Source organism: Pelobates fuscus, chromosome 5 (assembly GCF_036172605.1).
Source record: "Pelobates fuscus isolate aPelFus1 chromosome 5, aPelFus1.pri, whole genome shotgun sequence".
Lineage (NCBI taxonomy): Eukaryota > Metazoa > Chordata > Amphibia > Anura > Pelobatidae > Pelobates > Pelobates fuscus.
The window spans coordinates 129,325,810-129,344,391 of NC_086321.1; positions in this window are offsets into that span (position 1 = coordinate 129,325,810).

Below are 18,582 nucleotides of genomic sequence, written 5' to 3' on the forward strand. Positions count from 1 at the left end.
GCAAGGGGAGATCAGGGGTACAAGGGGGGCCTACCCGGCCCGTACACTTAAAGGGAGACGGACACTGGGGTGTTCCACAAGAGGCAAAAGGAACAGAATTCGCTTCATTGAGGTGGCCATCCGCTCCTGTATAAAAGGTTACTCATGGCTATCTACAACAGTCATCTAAAGGTCGCTGGGGAGGGGGGAGGGCAGGGAGGGGGGAGGGGGGGGGAGAGGCGCCCACTAGGCACCGTGAAGACACAATGGCGGAGCCCTCCTAGGACTGGGACCCGCCGCTGGGGCCCTGTCCGCCCTGTGATGACTTAAACGAGCAGGGGGCGGGCCCCACCGGGGGGTCTCACTCACATATAGCTAAAGGGTTGGGAGGGGAGTCACACTGTTCAGCGGCCTGGGCCCCCGATCCCTCAACACAATCAGGCTGTGAGAGACGAACATGGGGAGGACTAACATAGGGGGGAAGGGATCCTCTTTTGGGAGGGCTGGGAAACTTGCATTGGGGCTGGGACACGGGAGGCGGGAGGGGGGGAGCGGGAACGTTAGTTAGGTACGTAACTATGACAATAATCGAATTAAGCAGCAGGGGGATACACACCGCAACCCAGTTTATTGTTTGATGTTTAATGTTGAGAGAGTTATATGGAAAGTGATTCTGTAACTGTTATGTTATTTGCTTCTTCTTCACATGCAAACGACAGGCACCCCAGACGGCGAACAGAGCTAAGACCCGGAGCCAAACACTTATGACTTCAACCGAGGAGGACGCTAACACAAACCCGACAATAGCTGACACAGTCGACAGGGGGACTACATGGACCCTACAGACCGATCCACACAACCAGGTACTCACTTGTCTACCACAGACAGATGCACAGACGCGGGGAGGACTGGTTCCACCCGGAGTCGCTCGACTTCCTTCTTCTGCCCCACAGGGCCCAGCGACCAAGACAAGGTGAACGGGAACAGTGGGCCACAGGTGGCCGCTGACTAAACCGTTCCCCGTCGCTGAAACCTCACCGTCTCTTCACAGAGACGAGGACACACCTTCACGTACATTACACACCACCTTTCCCTTCTCCCCTCCTTCCCTGTATACCCCACCTGACCCACAACTAGCAGACGCAGACGACCACAGACTTCTGGACAGGACTAAGACCCACGGACGACATGTCGCAGCCACCCTCACACCCCGACGCAAGGGCACTCGTGCCGGACTGCCTCACTGTCCTCTCCATCAATGCCAGAGGCCTTAATAAACCGGAGAAGCGCTCGGGAGCGCTCCGAGACTTCCACACTCACAGAGCCTCGATAGTACTAATTCAGGAGACGCACTTCAGGGAAGGGTCTAGGCCCAAACTGACGAACCAACACTATCCCACTGGATACTATAGTGACTACCACGCGGGGAGGTCCAGAGGGACGGCCATCCTAATCAGGAAAAATATACCACTCGTAGTAACGGGACAGTTGACAGACAGGGAGGGCAGATTCCTCTTCCTCAAGGGCACGATAGCTGGTCAGGCCTATACATTCGCAAATATTTATGCTCCGAACACTCGACAATACCGGTTCCTGGCACGCACACTTAGGATACTGAAGCCCTTCTCGGAAGGGATCCTCATAGTGGGGGGCGACCTCAATGTCGCGCTTAACCCGCGGTGGGACTCCTCGACCGGGAGGTCGGGGGTCCCGACGCAACATCTGAATGCAATCAAAACCCTCCTGACCCGATCCCAACTGATAGACTGCTGGAGAGCTCACCACCCAGACGAGAGGGATTACACATATTTTTCTCACGTCCACAATACTTACACCAGACTGGATTACATTTTCACCTCTCACTATAATCTACCGACCACGAGCGCGGCGGAGCACGGGGTGGCGACATGGTCAGACCATGCGCCGGTGACCCTGACACTCTCGTCCCCTATGTTCAGACCCCGACACAACAAATGGTGACTTAATGACTACCTACTGTCCAGACCCGACTTTACGTCCGAAATCACAGGCACACTCAAGGAATACTTTGAGACGAACACAACTGACCACACCTCACCTACAATCAGATGGGAGGCACACAAAAGTGTGATACGCGGACATTTCATCCGCCAGGGGTCCACTCTCAAGAAACAGACTAATAGTCGCATGGCAGACCTGGTGGCAGAAATACACAAGGTGGAAACACTCAATAAAACCGCACAACTACCGACACATCAGGCGACACTGCTGCAACTTAGACGCGACCTTACGGGCCTCCTACACAGACAACACCACAGAGATGTAATTAGACACAAGGCCTTCTTCTTGCTCCACAGCAATAAAAGTGGAAAGCTACTGGCTAGAATGCTAGCCAAACGACGACAGGGGACGTATATTGATAGAATGAGAGACTCTAAGGGCACCTTGCACCACCTACCTTCCAAGATCCTAGACATAACACGGGACTATTACGCGAACCTATACGCCCTTCCCAGACCCCACCAATATAAACCCGGGGAAGTACTGCGTGCGAAAATACAGGACTACCTGTCAGAACCTTCCCTCCCTTCCCTGACACAGGAAATCACGGACAGGCTAGACGAACCGATCTCCATAGAAGAGCTGGCCCGCATCATTAAAATGATGAAACAAGGCAAGAGTCCCGGCCCGGATGGGCTACCACTCAAATACTACACCACGTTCGCAGACCTCCTATACTCGCCCCTCCTAGAGGCCTTAAACGCACTCAGAGAGGGCCACCACCTACCAAAACAGTCGCTAACAGCACACATCGCGCTCATCCCTAAGGAAGGTAAGGACAGGGAACACTGCGGGAACTATAGGCCCATCTCACTGATTAATTGTGATGTCAAACTACTGGCAAAAATACTAGCCACAAGACTCCAGACACACATCCCCGCCCTCATACACCCAGACCAGGTTGGCTTTGTCAGGGGACGCGAAGCAAGAGACAACACAATCAGAGCGCTAACGCTCATGCACAGACGACATGGCGGGAACGGGGGCGTTCTTCTGCTGTCGACAGACGCAGAGAAGGCCTTCGACAGAGTCGACTGGCAATACATGTTCCACATACTGACACACATCGGACTGGGACCGTATTTCCGGGGGTGGGTCGGGGCGTTGTACGACGGGCCCACCGCTCACGTCATAGTGAACGGTGCCCTGACGAGCGCCTTCCCCATCACCAATGGAACGCGGCAGGGATGCCCACTATCTCCCCTACTCTTTGTGCTGACGCTCGAACCCTTCCTGACGCACATACGACAAAATGAGGCAATCAGGGGAATAGGATCTGGAGACACGCAGCACAAAATCGCGGCGTACGCCGACGACCTCCTTTTTTTCGTCTCCAACCCAGAGGTCTCACTCCCGAATATCCTGAAGGCCTTTGAGACCTTCAGGGAGATTGCTAACCTTAAGATCAATTATGCCAAATCCTACATTCTGAACGTGAACCTACCGGAACACAGAGCCTCCCCATTAAGACAGAGCCACACCTTCCAATGGGCACAACACCGCATACAGTACCTGGGCACCTGGCTAACGAGGAAAGACACTGACCTATTCAGGCACAACTTCATACCCCTACTGGACAGACTCCGGAAAGACCTGTCAGAATGGGCTTACCCGCACATATCTTGGCTGGTCAGGGTTCAGGTTATAAAAATGAACCTTCTCCTGCGCCTGCTATACCTTATGCAAGCCATACCTGTCACCATCCCCAGCTCATTCTTCCGGACCCTGAGACAGGACATCGGGAAATACATATGGGACCACAAAAGACCAAGGGTTAAAATAGCCGCACTGACACTGCCCAAAGACAGAGGGGGCTTAGCCATACCAGACTTTGCCCGGTACTACGACGCATGTCATCTCCAGCGAATCATGGAGTGGACAAAAGAGAATGTCCACAAGCGCTGGAAGGAGGCAGAGGAAACGGACGCGGGGACACTACTGTCCACCGTCCCGTGGACGGGGAGAGGGGGCTACGGAGGGCTGGGCACGCCCTACACGACCGCAACACTGAGGGTGTGGGAGAGAGTAGCGAAGAGATGCAGACTGGCCCCATTCCCGTCCCCCCTACTCCCACTCATACACAACAGTAGCTTCCCCCCGGGGCTTGACCCCAACGCGTTCAGGGACCTAATCAGACACAAAGTCCCCAGACTACATCACCTTCTGGCGGGGACGGAATGCAAAGCACTCCCGACCTTACTGGAAGGGACCGCCCCCACCCTTTTACACCACCTTAAACACAGACAGCTTCGGAGCTACGTACACACCCTCCCTGAGGGCATGGCACGAAAGCGCGACCCTACCACATTTGAGAGGTTATGTATGGAGCCAGATCCGCAACCTCACGGGATCTCACACATATACTCCATGCTACAGAGGGAAACACCAGCGGAGACACCTAAATTCATGGGGAAATGGGAACAAACACTAGGGAAGACTTTCACAGAGGAGGAATGGGAACAGATGTGTTACTTGACACACCACTGTTCAATCTTCAGCAAAACACAAGAGACAGCATTTAAGCTGCTAACGAACTGGTACCGCACCCCAATGGTACTGCATGCCATAGACCCTGAACACACAGACCTCTGCTGGAGGTGCAACAGGGAGACCGGCACTGCACTCCACCTTTGGTGGGATTGCGAACTGGTGCAGCCCTTCTGGCGGGGCATACACAGCATCCTGAAAACCTTCACCGACGTACCACCCCCCTTCCTTCCAGAATACATGCTCCTTCATCACACACAGACCCCGAGAACCAGGGCCGGCGCCACCTGTAAGGCGACCTAGGCAGCCGCCTAGGGCGCAACTTACCAGGGGGCGCCGGATCCCTGTCCCCGGTGCACCTCCTCATGCTGCGCCGCCTGAGCGCTTTAACAAGCCCCAGACGGCGCAGCACTGCTGCATGGAGGGCAGCTGGGTTTCAGTGACCGGCAGGAGGGAAGCGCAGAGCGCTCCCTCCTGCCGGTCTCTCCATGTAGCGTGGCCGGGCGGCGCGGAACCCGGGACAGGAACCTCTGTTTCCTGTACCCGGCCGCCGGCGGACTGAAGGGAAGCGCTCACTGAGTGAGCACTTCCTGTCAGTCCGCCGGCGGCCGGGTACAGGAAACAGAGGTTCCTGTCCCGGGTTCCGCGCCGCCCGGCCACACTACATGGGCAGGAGGGGAGGGTAAGGACCACTATGGGAGGGGGGGGGATTAACGGACCACTATGGGATGGGGGTGGGGAATAACGGACCACTAGGGGAGGGGGGGTGGGGGGGGAATAACGGACCACGAGGGGGGGGGGAATAACGGACCACTAGGGGAGGGGAGGGAATAACGGACCACTAGGGGAGGGAGGGAGGGGGGGTTGGATAAGGACCGGGGGGTGGGGGGGTGGATAAGGACCATGAGGGGGGGAAAGGACCACTAGGGGAGGGGAGGGAGGTAAGGACCACTGGGGGTGGGTAAGGACCAGGGGGGGGGCTAAGGACCAGGGGGGGAAAGGACCACTAGGTGAGGGGAGGGAGGATACGGACCACTAGGGGAGGGAGGGAGAGGGGGGGATAAGGACCACTGGGGGGGTAAGGACCAGGGGGGGTAAGGACCACTAGGGGAGGGGAGGGAGGATAAGGACCACTAGGGGAGGGAGGGAGAGGGGGGGATAAGGACCACTAGGGGTGGGTAAGGACCAGGGGGGGTAAGGACCACTAGGGGGGTAAGGATCATGATGGGGGGTAAGGACCACTAGGGGAGGGGAGGGAGGATAAGGACCACTAGGGGAGGGAGGGAGAGGGGGGGATAAGGACCACTAGGGGAGGGAGGGGGTGGATAAGGACCACTGGGGTGGGTAAGGACCACTGGGGGGGGGGTAAGGACCACTAGCGGAGGGGAGGGAGGATAAGGACCACTAGGGGAGGGAGGGAGAGGGGGGGATAAGGACCACTAGGGGAGGGAGGGGTGGATAAGGACCCCTGGGGGTGGGTAAGGACCAGGGGGGTAAGAACCACTGGGAGGGGGGGGTAAGGACCACTAGGGGAGGGGAGAGTAAGGACCACTAGAGGAGGGGGAGGAAGGACCACTAGGGGAGGGGAGGGAGGGTAAGGACTACTACGGGAGGGGAGGAGGGAGGAAGGACCACTAGGGGAGGGGAGGGGAGGGTAAGGACCACTAGGGGAGGGGTGAGTCAGGACCACTGGGGGAGGGGGGTGAAGGAACACAGGGGGAACAGGGGTGGGAAGGTAAGGACCACTGAGGGAGGAGGAGGGGAGGTCCACTAGGTGTTTGGGAGAGGGAGGACCACTAAGGAGGGGAAGGACCACCAAAGAGGGGTAAGGAGGGAGGACTACTAAGGAGAGGGAAGGAGGGTAAGGACCACTAAGGGGGGGGGGGGATTACCACTAAGGGGGTGGTGGGAGTAGGGGAAGGTCTACTAAGGGGTTTTAGAGAGGGAGGACCACTAAGGGGGGGAGAGGGGAGTGAGAAGACCACCAAGGGGGGACTGCAGAGGGACAGGGGGCCAAGGGAGAGCACTAAGTGAGACACACACACACACAGAAACATACAATGCATTCCTACTCACACACAATACATCCCTTACGTTCTCTTACATAATTAATGCACCCCTTACAGACACACACTGCATTCAATTACATACACAGAAACAAACCTTGCACCCCTTACACACACACACACACACACACACAGAAACATACAATGCATTCCTTACACGCAAACACACACTACATCCCATATAAACACACTACATCCCTTACACAAATTGCACACATAAAAATCCCCAACTCATGGATGGGCCATGTCTCCAGAGAGCCTCTTCTACACCAGACCTGTGGAGCCAGACTGAGCCCATCATCAGCCTCTTGTCCTCATCTGGTGGTAAGTAGGCAATCCAATATATTATTAGTGGCACTAATCTCTAATTTACCGCACATTAAATGGATACTATAGTCACCAGAAGCACTACAGCATAATGTAGTGGTTCTGGTGTCTATAGCCTCTGCCTGTAGGCTTTTTAATGTAAACACACTGTCTTTTCAGATAAAAGACACTTTGTGAAGACTGGCGTTGGCCCATATGGCAGAGCATATGGGCGGGGCATTGTGATGTCACATGGTGGGCAGGACATATGGGGGGGGGCGGCAAAATTGTTTTTGCCTAGGGCGGCAAAAATCCTTGCACCGGCCCTGCCGAGAACACGCTACAAACACTCACTGACCATCAGAATCTTAAATACTGCCAAGCAGGTGATACCCCAATTCTGGAAGCAGCAAACGACACCTCCGCTGACATCCTGGTTCTCCCAAATGGAGGAACTTAGGGCCATAGAGGAACTCATTATGACTACATCCAACGCAATGACCAGGTACATGGAAATATGGACCCAATGGATACTGACCACCACAAGGGTAGACTTTGCTACCAGACTTCAATACGACCCATAATGACACACAGAGGGGACTAAGCGACCGGACAACCACAGGACTGACCTAGACAGACGGGATTTGGACGCAGACGCACCCTTCCCTTACCTTCCCAGACAAGACACTCCCGACACCCCCCTACCCTTTGACACACACACACTGACCATTAGCATGGTTCACAGCAGAGGCGCCAACATAGCGGACATGAACAGCTCCTGCGACGATACTCACTTCCCCAAGGGGGGACAACAGTACCTACACTTCCACAAACAGACCCTCGGACACGGGGGTTGGGCGTACTAACTGGCCCCACTGAGACCGATAGAACACTTTGCCACGACACCCGAGCACCTCACAGGAGGGATACCTGACCGACACACCACAGCCACACGAACGGGCAAGATACACGAAAACCCACTCAGCACACAGGGACAGGCGCAGCCACGGAGGCCGGCATGCATACGGAGCAATACAAACCCAGAATGCTCCTACCATAGCTGCTGCCCTCCAAACTGAACCCGTACTCCTGAGCCAAGGTTGGATTGTGTAGGTAGAGAAACTATACGCATACCATGCAGTGATCTATGAACCTTCACTGATTGCATGTCCATAGAATGTTTCCATAAGTACTGTGCTGTGACCTGCGAGTCACCATTACCTGCTTGCTCATACAATTCTTCCACAAGTGCCATGACGTGACCTGCGAGTCACCTTTGACTACTTGCTCGAATATTATTTCCACATGTGCCGTACGGCGACCTGCGAGTCACCACTAATTGCCTGTTTATACAATACAATGTTTACTGGAACAAAATGATAACTGAAAATACTAAATAAAACATATTTACAAAAAAAATAAAAAATAATTCCATCATATTAGTCATGTATTCTATGTTTTTCTTTTCTTCCAAGAGACAATCATCTAATCTCCATAATGGGGGATTTTTTTTTATGTCTTCCGCCACTTCAGCTAGTATTAGATCGTGATCTGACCATGTATTACCCAATATCTTAACTGAGGTCAAAAATTTTGAAAAGTTTATATTTCCAAGTATTAGATCAATTCTTGCGGCTGAGCCATGGGGGGCAGATCTATGAGTATAATTTTTATCGTTGGGGTGCATCAATCTCCAGCAGTCAATTAAATCAAATTTATTAATTGTTTTATTCATTTCTTTGGCCTGTTTTACTAAGTTTTGGTTAAATCCCCAGCCACTATTACTTTTCCTTTTTTTACCTGTTCAACCAGTCTCAAAATCTTAATTAATTTTCTGTTTGGGTGTTTATTGGGCAAGTATACATTCACGAGTGTATACATCACCCCATTCAACAAACCAATCAGTATTATAAATCTTCCTTCCTGTCAGGATCGGGACAGGGATCCAACACGCAGAGTACAAACAGTAGCCAGATACGTATACCAGACCTTAGAATGGCCGGACTAACGTAAGTAGTACAGTAGAGAATAGTCAAAGACAAGCCGAGGTCGAGGGTAACAGAAGACAGGTAAGCGATAGACAAGCCGAATCAAGGGTAACAGAGATAAGCAGAAGAGAGCAAACAAGCCGGGTCAAAACCAAAAGGGATAACTAGAAAATACGAGCACTGAGTGACTAGAACAAGCTAGAACCACGACAGGGCAATGAGCTAATGAAAGAAGCACTGTTAAATGCCCTGTTCAGATAAGTAGACACACCTCCGTCGAGTCCTGATTGGTCCTGAACCAATTGAGTGACAGGTCGTTCCAGGTTGACGTCCTGACGTCGACCTCCGGGCGTCATGCTATAAAAGGGAGTCACTCCCTCGCGGCCGGCTTTGCATGACCGGATGGACCGCGAGAAAGAGGGAAATCAGGCCGTCCGGATGGATGAACGACTAAGTCTCTACCTCTCTCGGAGGTAGAGACCTCAGGTACCCTGACAGTACCCCCCCTCTCAGATACGCCCACCGGGGCGGAAGTAACCAGGACGAGAAGGGAAGCGAGAGTGAAATGCCCTGCGGAGACGGGGAGCATGAACATCCTCCTGAGGTACCCAACTTCTCTCCTCAGGACCATATCCTCTCCAATCGACCAGATATTGTACTCTCCCCCGGGAGATTCGAGAATCGACGATGGAATTGACCTCATACTCCTCCTGACCATCCACCTGAACAGAGCGAGGAGGGGCGATCGTGGAGGAGAATCTGTTACAAACTAGTGGTTTCAGCAACGAAACATGGAAAGAGTTAGGAATGCGTAAGGTAGTAGGCAAAGCTAGACGATACGCAACTGGGTTAATTTGAGCCAGCACCCTGTAAGGTCCAATATACCGGGGAGCGAACTTCATGGAAGGCACTTTTAACCGAATGTTTCTAGTACTCAGCCATACTCTATTGCCTGGAACAAACACCGGTGCTGCCCTTCTACGTTTGTCAGCGTGTTTTTTCACCAGCATAGAATTGTGCAGAAGAATTTGTCGAGTCTGGTCCCACAACTTCTTCAAATTGGCAACATGGACATCAACCGACGGTACCCCTTGGGAAGAAGAGTCCGAAGGAAGAATGGAAGGATGAAAGCCATAATTCATGAAGAAGGGGCTAGAATGCGTAGAATCACAAACGAGATTGTTGTGTGCAAACTCCGCCCAAGGAATCAAACCGACCCAATCGTCCTGGTGTTCAGAAACGAAACAACGTAGATATTGTTCAACTTTTTGGTTGGTGCGTTCAGCAGCTCCATTGGACTGAGGATGGTAGGCAGAAAAAAATTTCAATTTGATGCCCAGTTGAGAGCAGAAGGATTTCCAAAAACGGGAAACAAATTGGGAACCTCTGTCCGATACAATTTGGGAAGGTATCCCATGTAAACGGAAGACCTCCTTAGCGAATATCTCTGCTAATTCGGGCGAAGATGGAAGTTTAGGTAAGGGAATGAAGTGAGCCATCTTAGTAAATCTGTCCACCACAGTGAGGATAACAGTCTGCTTTTTAGAGATAGGCAAATCAACAATGAAGTCCATAGCCAAACAGGACCATGGTTTTTCAGGAACCTCTAGAGGGTGCAGAAATCCGCATGGGAGCGAATGAGGTAGCTTAGTCTTGGTACAAACTTCACACGCCCCGATGAATTCTTTAATATCTTTACGTAAATCAGGCCACCAGAAATCTTTAGAGATCAAAGCATACGTCTTGCGAATGCCAGGATGCCCAGCCACCTTGCTGTTATGGAAACAGCGTAACACTTCTAGTTGGAGAGTGGCGGGAACAAAGTGTCGATCCCCAGGAGTCTGTTTGGGCACAAGATGCTGTAATTTCATGATCTCAGTAAGCAGCGGAGAGTGAATCCTGAGATTTGTGTTAGCGATGATGTTACCCTTAGGAACTATCGAGGAAAGGACTGGCTCAGTTATAGTGAACGGTTCATATTGACGAGACAAAGCATCGGCTTTAGAGTTCTTAGAACCAGGTCTGTAAGTAAGTACATAATTAAAGCGAGTAAGGAACAAGGACCAACGAGCTTGTCTAGCGGACAGGCGCTTAGCCTCCCCAATATAAGACAAGTTCTTATGATCCGTTAAAATAGTAACAGGGTGTAATGTCCCTTCTAGTAAATGTCTCCACTCCTTTAAAGCCTTAATGACCGCTAACAGTTCCCTATCACCGATGTCATATCTGCTTTCAGGGCCAGATAATTTCTTAGAGAAGAACCCACATGGATGTAACGGTTTGTCCACCCCTAACCTTTGAGACAGAACAGCACCAACTCCCGTCTCAGAGGCATCGACCTCGAGTAAGAACGGCAGAGTCGTATCAGGGTGGACTAGAATGGGAGCAGAGGCAAAAAGTTCTTTGAGAGTCTTGAACGCAACAAGAGCCTCCTTAGACCAAGTCTTAGTATCAGCCCATTGTTTGGTCATATTGGTAATAGGCGAGATGATAGAAGAGTATCCCTTAATGAAGCGCCTATAATAGTTGGAAAAACCAATAAACCTCTGAATAGCCTTGAGTCCTTTAGGCAACGGCCAATCTAAAATAGACTGGAGTTTGTCAGGGTCCATCTTAAAGCCTTCCCCAGAAATCACGTAACCAAGAAAGTCTATCTGCGACTGGTCAAAGCTGCATTTCTCCAACTTACAGTATAGACCATGTTGCAGAAGTTTGTGTAGTACCTTTCTGACTTGTCTATGGTGAGTCTCAATCTCCCTAGAGTGTATCAGTATGTCGTCCAGGTAGACAATAACACAATCATGTTGAAACTCCCTAAGTACCTCATTAATTAAATCCTGAAATACTGCAGGAGCATTGCAAAGTCCAAATGGCATAACTGTGTATTCATAATGGCCATACCGAGTATTGAACGCCGTCATCCACTCGTGTCCATGCTGGATTCTCACCAAATTATATGCCCCTCTGAGATCTAATTTGGTGAAGATTTTGGAGCCCTTAAGACGATCAAACAGCTCGGTAATCAATGGGATAGGATAGGCATTTCTGATAGTTATTTTATTCAAACCTCGGTAATCAATACAAGGCCTCAGCGTGCCATCCTTCTTTTTAACGAAGAAAAACCCAGCCCCGGCAGGAGAAGAAGACCTCCTAATGAATCCTTTCTCTAAATTCTCACGGATATATTCCTCTAGAACAGAGTTCTCCTGAACAGATAAAGGATATACATTACCCCTCGGAGGCATAGTACCAGGTAGAAGCTTAATTTTACAATCAAATGGCCTGTGTGGAGGTAATGAATCGTCATTCTTCTTGTCGAATACTGCCTTTAAGTCTTGGTACAGGGGCGGTATCTGTCTCTCAGTGGACTGAGTAGAACTACCTGGTGTATTAATATTGGCCAATGGAGAAACCCTGCGTAAACACTTCTCCTGGCAGCTCAGACCCCACGAGAGTATCTCCCCTAATTCCCAATCGATAATAGGGTTATGTCTCTTCAACCATGGATACCCCAGAACTATGGGAACAGAAGGGGACGAAATGAGCATGAGAGATAAATTCTCCACGTGTAGGATACCAACATTTAAGTTAATGGGTATGGTCTCACGAAAGATAACGGGGTCCAGTAATGGTCTACCATCTATGGCCTCAACGGCCAAGGGTGTCTCCCTTAACTGGGATGGGATATTGTGTCTAGTAGCAAAGGCTTGGTCGATAAAATTCTCAGCAGCTCCGGAATCTATCAAGGCCATAGCCCTTACCACTACTTTCTCCCAGGTTAAGGAAACTGGTAGCTGAAGCCTGTGATCTTTATAATTAGGAGTAGAGGACAAAATAGAAACACCCAAGGCCTGTCCTCTAGAGAAACTTAGGTGCGAGCGTTTCCCGGCCGGTTAGGACAGTTTGAGAGTAAATGACCTCTGGCTCCACAGTACATACATAACCCCTCCCTCCTCCTGTACTGTCTCTCCTCCTCAGAGAGGCGGGTATAGCCTATCTGCATAGGTTCAGGGAGCAATGAGACCGTGGAGTCAGGACTTGGAAATGCGGGAGCTAACCTAAAGGAAGGTCTCCGGTTCCTCTCTCGAGTGTTCTGTCTCTCTCTTAAACGTTCATCTATACGAGAAATGAACGAAATTAAATCCTCTAAATTCTCAGGAAGTTCTCTAGTAGCAACCTCGTCAAGGATTACATCTGATAGCCCATTCAAAAATACGTCCATATACGCCTGCTCATTCCACTTGACCTCTGACGCCAGAGACCTGAACTCTAGTGCATAATCCACAAGTGTTCGGTTCTCCTGTCTCAGGCGTAACAGTAATCTGGCTGCATTAACCTTTCTACCTGGAGGGTCAAAAGTTCTTCTAAATGCAGCTACAAATGCGTTATAGTTATATACTAACGGGTTATCGTTCTCCCACAGTGGATTGGCCCATCTCAGAGCCTTCTCAATGAGTAAGGTGATAATAAATCCCACCTTTGCCCTATCCGTAGGATAGGAGCGAGGTTGCAATTCAAAGTGGATACTAATTTGGTTTAAAAAACCACGACACTTCTCAGGAGCACCACCATAACGTACTGGTGGGGTAATGCGAGAAGAAGCACCTACAGTGGCTACCTCTAGGCCTGAACCTACAGGAGAGATAGGAGTAGTACGTAACTCTTCTGGTGGATTATTGGCACGAGATAATAACGCCTGTAGTGCTAGCGCCATCTGATCCATTCTGTGATCCATGGCTTCAAACCTAGGATCAGGAGAACCAAGCTGACTGTTTGTACTTGCAGGATCCATTGGCCCTGTCGTAATGTCAGGATCGGGACAGGGATCCAACACGCAGAGTACAAACAGTAGCCAGATACGTATACCGGACCTTAGAATGGCCGGACTAACGTAAGTAGTACAGTAGAGAATAGTCAAAGACAAGCCGAGGTCGAGGGTAACAGAAGACAGGTAAGCGATAGACAAGCCGAATCAAGGGTAACAGAGATAAGCAGAAGAGAGCAAACAAGCCGGGTCAAAACCAAAAGGGATAACTAGAAAATACGAGCACTGAGTGACTAGAACAAGCTAGAACCACGACAGGGCAATGAGCTAATGAAAGAAGCACTGTTAAATGCCCTGTTCAGATAAGTAGACACACCTCCGTCGAGTCCTGATTGGTCCTGAACCAATTGAGTGACAGGTCGTTCCGGGTTGACGTCCTGACGTCGACCTCCGGGCGTCATGCTATAAAAGGGAGTCACTCCCTCGCGGCCGGCTTTGCATGACCGGATGGACCGCGAGAAAGAGGGAAATCAGGCCGTCCGGATGGATGAACGACTAAGTCTCTACCTCTCTCGGAGGTAGAGACCTCAGGTACCCTGACACTTCCAAATTGGCCTTTTGATATTGACACTCAAATGTTGTGTCTTTGGAAAAAATTATAGAAACTCCGCTTTTTTTTTTTTCTTTGTTGGGATGCATTATATAATATAGGACATTTTTTGTAATGCCATAAGCCTTTTTTATTTGCTATCCAATGAGTCTCCTGAATAAATCCCACATTAACTTTCTCTCTAATCAATGTGTCATATAAAAAACCTCTTTTAACGTGGGAGTTTAAACCCTGCACATTTATAGAAATTAGTCTAAACATGAATCCTTTAGAATTTTAGAACCACCTGAGAGTTTAACCCATAATTTTAAGACATATGCTGAACACACAATAACATTTATTCCATTCATTTCCCAATACTCATTCAACAATCTCTTGGATAACCGTGTGTGATCCAAGGTCTGGGTACTTTCCTTCAGTACCCTGTGGGGGGAGACAACTCAACCCGCAGAAAAGAGGAAAGAAAAGTAAAAAACAGATAGAGGCTGCAGTGCCTCTCTCTTTGGTTGACTGCTTACTCTGTGTCTAGCAAGGAGTAGGGGGAAGGAAATTGTTGGTTGTTATTATTTTCTCTGCTGTTGATCAGATTTCGACTATTTAGGTTCCCTATATTTTAGCCAATTAGTTATTGGGAACAAGAGGAGACTATATTTATTTACTACTTCTATCAATAGTCTATGTTTGTGTATCTTTTTATTGGATCTTTTTGTCATTTGTTTCCCTAACTTAGGAGTTTGAGGATATCTACATCTTCTCTTCATTGCTAATATAAACCTTTGCCAAAATATTATGAGATGTTGTTAGAATCAATTACAAATATTGTATAACCTTTATAGTGTGGAATTACAAATTTAGCTTGTATGCCTTTTATCTGTCTTTTTCGGTGGTCTTTGCTTACTTTGTAATGATTCCTTTTACATTTTATAGCTTAGTTTCATTCGCCCTCTCTTAACCCTATACCCTTTACCCTTCTCTCAATGAGAAAAAAAAAAAAAAATTACCATACCCATATCCTATATTATCAATTTATCTAGTGTAAATCCGTGCATTTATTATGTTAACTATTTCTTTATCTAAATTGCTCTTGTCGTTTGCGTGAACCAGTTGGCTTTCACAGCATCCTTTTCAATTTATTTAACAATGACCATTATTTCTTTTGTATTTAGTAGTGAGGCTGTGTTTAACCATTTGTTAATTTTAACTTATCTTAAATATCTTTTATTCCCTTCGTGCTTGTAGAATTTCATCCAAACTAACCCTACACGCGTGCTTAGTGACGCCTCTATATGTGCCCAGTGAGGGAAAAAAAAAAATATATATATATACCTTTAAATAATTAATACATACATTTCACATATACCATGACCAGTTCCCGTAACCAATTCATCCCGCTTGTCTGTTTAGAATTCCATTCTACCCAGTTAATTACTATAATTTTCCTAAGTTATTGTGCAGATTCAATACATACTTTTAACATTCACAATTACCAATATTGTTTAGGTTGAGAGCCTATGTTATCTGTGTATTAACTAAACTTATCTGAATATCTTGTGTACATCCTGTGCATATTCACTTTCACAGTTCTTGTGTTAATTTAGTGCCTACTGTTATCTCTCATTATAACCAATACTACAATTCCTATTTGGTTCTAGACCTCTATATCCCCCTTCTTTTTTTTTTACTTCATTATTGATTTAAACTTAGCAAATTTTCGTGCATATATTTGATTATCATCATGACTACCACAACTCACATGCATTATTATATATATACATTACTTGCACGTCTATTTGTACCAAATGTACTCAAAAAAAAAATCCTTTGCAACTCCACATTATCTCTCTTTCTCCCTTTATCTCTCTCTTCTTTTTCCCCCTTTTTTTCCCTTTTTCTTCCTCTATTCCTCTCTCTCCTTCTCTCTTTGTTCCCTTCCCCTTCTTTCGCTATTTCTCTTTCTTCCTCCTTTACGCCAGGTCATTAGAGCCAAGCCATTCCAGTGCCAATTCCAATGAGTTAAATCCTCTCCATTCTTCTTTATATGAAATTAAGAGTTTAGATTGAGGGTTCCATTTGAATTTTAAGTGATGTTTTTTCAAAATAGTAAAGATTGGTGCGAAGACTGCTCTTCTAGACCTTGTAGTGGCTGACAGATCATTCAGAATTCTTAAGTTTTTGAATTTATCATCTGTGATTGGCGCTTTTCTTGCTGTATAAAATATCTGTAATTTGAGATCTTGTGAATATAAAGCTACTATCACATCTCTAGGATACTTGTGATCTTGTTTTCTTTGCAATAGTCTGTGAATCCTTATAACTTGTAGCTCTATTTGTTTCCTCTGTATTCCTATATGTTCCATGAAAGCTTAAAAAAATTCTTTTAAGTTGCTATCTGTTACTTCCTCTGGTATATTTCTGATCCTTAGATTGCATCGTCTTGATCTGTCTTCCAATATACAGACCTTGTCTTCCATTTCTTTTAAATTTATTATTGATTTTTTGTGTAATTCTTTTAGTTCTTTCATCTGAAAGTCTCTTGTTTCTTCTCTGCTCTCTATATTTTGAATTCTTTCATTTAGTGTTGCGATATCTGCTTTTATTTCTGAGAATTTCTCATTCAATTCCCTTTTAATGTCCATTACAGCTTCTTCCAGGCAGACTTTTAATTCTTGCAGTGAGACAGACTCTTTTTCTTTAGTTGGTTTTGGGGAGGGGGGTAAGGATGAATGAGAAAGTTCCATTGTTAAAATCTCTGATGTTTCTTGGGTTGACTGTGGAGAAAAAAATGTAGAAAGCCTTTTTTCCGTTTTTTGCACTTTCTCAGATTTAGCTGACATTTTTTGATCGTGTGTCTTTTTTTTTGCTGACATTTTTTACTTTTCCAACTTTTTTTTTTTTTTTTGGATTCTCACTTTCTTTCCCTCTTATATTGTTGATTTATCTTCTTCTTATATCTTCCCCTTTTTTTTTTTCTTTTTCTTTTTTCTTTTTTTTTGCCCTCTAGGCTCCCGGCTTTAGGCTCTTAATCGTATCCTTATTTGATAGTGCTACTATAGTGCTACTATTAAGCAGCAGGTTAAATTCCAACCGGCATACCTCTGTAGACTTTAGTCATATCCTTGCGTGTCCTTGCATGTTAGTCCATTCTTAGGGCAACAGATTAATTGCCAACCGGCATGCCTTATTAATTGCAGAATTGCAAAATAACAGTGTCATCAGTATCAGTTTCAATTGCAGCTTATTTTTAGCTTATTATAAGTTTTTTAAACCGGAAGATAGTAAATAAGTTTTTAAACCGGAAGATAATAGATAGTAGATATGTAGGGACAATATACGCTTGATAGCCAAATGAGATATTTAAAACAACAAGATATCAGGTCTATGAGCTAGCTTTTAGTACTTTCGTGCTTGTACCTGATTTCTGTTTTCTTTTTTTTCCAGTCCGGTTTTCCCAGGGCGGTGTATTCAGTGTGTTCAGTTGTTGTATATGTCTCAATGGCTGCCTGCGCTTTTTTTCAAAGTCTGTCCTCACCCAACCAATGTGCCATGAAGCAACCGATGTGCCAATGTGCCTTGAAGCACTCGTTCACCGTCTGTCCTCACCCAGCCGATATACCTAGCGGCTCTCGCTCGCTGCTTCCCTCTCCCACCAAACACTCCGCCAAATCTTCCCCGCGGGCATTGTCTCCTCCCCTCACAGCGTGCGCGTGCACGTTCTCCTCACGTGCCCTCCGTCATCACGCCCCGGCCATCCCCCCTCACCTGCGATCTTATATTCATCTCGTCGAACCTTAAGGCCCTGGATTTCGGGGGTGGAGCGGATGAGTTGGAGTAGAGGTTCTAGGGAGAGGGAAAACAGGAGTGGGGAGAGCGGGCAGCCTTGTCTGGTCCCGTTTTTTATTGGGAACTCATGTGGGTTGGTGTTGGGGAGTAGGAGAGCCGCCGTGGGGTTGGAGTATAGGGTCGTGAGGGCTTTGATGAGAGTGTCGGGGAAGTGGAATTTTTGTAGAGTGCGGAATAGGAAGGGCCAGAGCAAGCGATCAAACGCTTTTTCAGCGTCCATTGAGAGTAGTAGGGTGGGGGTGTCCTTGTGTTGGGCTCTCCATATTAAATCTATCGTGCGTCTGGTATTGTCGCAGGCTTGGCGGTTGGGGATAAATCCTACCTGGTCTGGGTGTATGAGTTTTGGGAGGAGTCGTTGAATCCTGTTGGCCAGTGTTTTCGTGAGGATTTTAATATCCGTGTTGAGGAGGGATATTGGGCGGTAGTGACCAGGGTCTAGATGTGTTTTGCGCGGTTTGGGGATTAGGTAGATGTTGGCTTTGAGCATTTCCGGTGGTACCT